Below are 2,232 nucleotides of genomic sequence, written 5' to 3' on the forward strand. Positions count from 1 at the left end.
CTTCCTTCCTTCCTTCCTTCCTTCCTTCCTTCCTTCCTTCCTTCCTTCTTTCCTTCCTTCCTTTTCATTGACAGGGATTCTCACTATAGCTCAGGGAGATCTTGACTCAACATCCCGCTGTTGCCTTAGCTTCCCAAATGCCGAGATCGCCATGTTCGGCTACATCAGATCTTTTGGTATTCAGAGCAGTGGTGAGGGTCCAAGAGGGTGGAGGACAAGAAATGTTCATGTAAATTGTAACGGCTTGCAGCCAGACCAGTCCAGATCCTCAGCGGCTCCCACAGCCAACGGGGGAGGGGGGGGAGTGGGGGGGGGAGGAGGGACAGAACTTTCTAACGACATGGCTAAAGGAAGCAGGAAGCAGGGGGAAGGGAGAAGCGCGGCTCCAGGAATGCCCTGCCATGCCTTTGGGTTGCACCAGGCCCTACAGCAGGGGCAGGAGAGCCCCAATCTCTCCTTAGGAGAGTATAAAGGGAAAGATAGAACCGAACTGGACTTCAGGGACAGATTCACTCTGCCAAGACCTGGAAGCTCACCCAAAGCTTCTGCCCCCCCCCCCAACCCTTCTTAACCCCCACTTCCACAGCCACCTGCTAATGCACACGAAGGCGCCTCCCCTTAGGAGGGGATCTTCAAGGCACAGGACGTGACACATGTTCACCCCCATCCCCTGATGGTGTTTGTTAAAGATAGCACAGAGAAACCAGATTTAACCTTTTATTTATTTATCTAGATTCAGGTGCACGCATGCCGTGGCCAGCCAGTTGGAGTCAGTTCTCTCCTTCCACCACTAGCTCCAGGGATCAAACGCAGGCTGCCAGGCTTGCAGCAAGAGCCTTTACCTGCTCAATCACCCGCCCAGAGCCGGGGCCATATATTTAAGTTTCTTGTTTTGTATCCGTAGAATGTTATAGATTAATGGGGCAGGAAGAGTCACTGGGGAGTTTGTTATCTGTGCAGGTCACTGGTTGAATGAGATGACTTCATTCAAGGAGGAGGTGAGAGATTTTCCAAGGAGGTAGGAGAATCGGGGTTGCTGAACTGATGTGGGAGGGCCCCTCTCTTCTACTGATAAACTGGACTTCTGTGTTCAAGCTCCCAGAGCGAATGAGGCATCTACTTACACCCCCTCCCACGCAAGCCCACTGGCTCTGCTGTGACCTAGAGTCTGAGCAGGGACACAAACAGCCCTTATTTCCCTGAGGACAGGTGTCAGCCATCATTCCACACGTGTTGGCTCATGTCCTTTTCACAGTAGCGTGCTACCTTTATTTTGTACACAAGGAATCTGTGACATACAGATCCATAGAAAGCGGCTCAAGATCACACAGCTATCGGTGGTATCAGGCTCTAAGATCCCAGCACGGGAAGTTCATGTGTTTGGCTGTTCTGAGGGCCTGTGTCACTCCTCATGTGAGTGGAGTGGACACGAGACGTGAAGCCCTGGCACACCAAAAGCAATCATGGTAAGAACATCAGTGGCATTGGTGAGCTCTGAGTTAGTCCTCAGCCTCTTACTTTACCTGTAGTGCCATTTTCCACCAACACTGTGACAGTGTAGGTACGACTGATACCATCATTGAGAGGAAAACCCATTCATCCATCCATGACAGACAGTTCTGTCAACTTGACACAACACAGAATAACCAGGGTAAAGAGTCTCAGTGAGGGATTGTCTTCACTTGGTTGACCTGTGGGCGTGGCTATAGTGGGCTGTTTTCATTAAGTTAATTGAGATGGGAAGACCCAGCCCACTGTGGGAGGTGTCATTCCCTAGACAGGTGATCTGAGATGCATAAGAGTGAGGAAATTGAGTGCAAGCAAGCAGCATGAATGCATTTATTCTCTTCCTGCTGTTGATTGTAGATACAGTATGACTAGTTACTTGAAGAACTTGCCTTGACTTCCTCTTTAATGGTAGACCATAACCTAGAACTGAAAGCTGAAACAAACCCCTTCAGCTCTGTTTTTTTTTGGTCAGGGTATTTTATCACAGCAACAGAAATGAAACTAGAACATATCCAACCAAACATCCATCCATACATCTATCTATCTATCCATTTCTCTGTCTATCCATCCATCCATCCATCTAGCCATCTTTCTCTATCCATCCATCAATCCATCTTCTATCCATCAACCCATTTCTCCATCCACCCACCAATCTATCCATCCATCCATTTCTCAATCCATCCATCCATCCACCCATCCACCCACCAATCCATCCATCCATCC

General features: G+C 49.1%; 1 long non-coding RNA gene across 1 annotated transcript in view; it reads right to left on the bottom strand.

The window, feature by feature from the left end:
* The window catches only part of LOC116103998, a 7,504-nt gene extending 7,216 nt beyond the window's left edge, over positions 1–288 (bottom strand). The window contains exon 1 of the long non-coding RNA XR_004123657.1: positions 85–288. This is a non-coding gene — a long non-coding RNA (uncharacterized LOC116103998). The remainder of the gene's footprint in view (positions 1–84) is intronic.
* Between the last annotated feature and the right edge of the window lie 1,944 nt (positions 289–2,232).

This window comes from Mastomys coucha, unplaced genomic scaffold, assembly GCF_008632895.1.
Source record: "Mastomys coucha isolate ucsf_1 unplaced genomic scaffold, UCSF_Mcou_1 pScaffold21, whole genome shotgun sequence".
Lineage (NCBI taxonomy): Eukaryota > Metazoa > Chordata > Mammalia > Rodentia > Muridae > Mastomys > Mastomys coucha.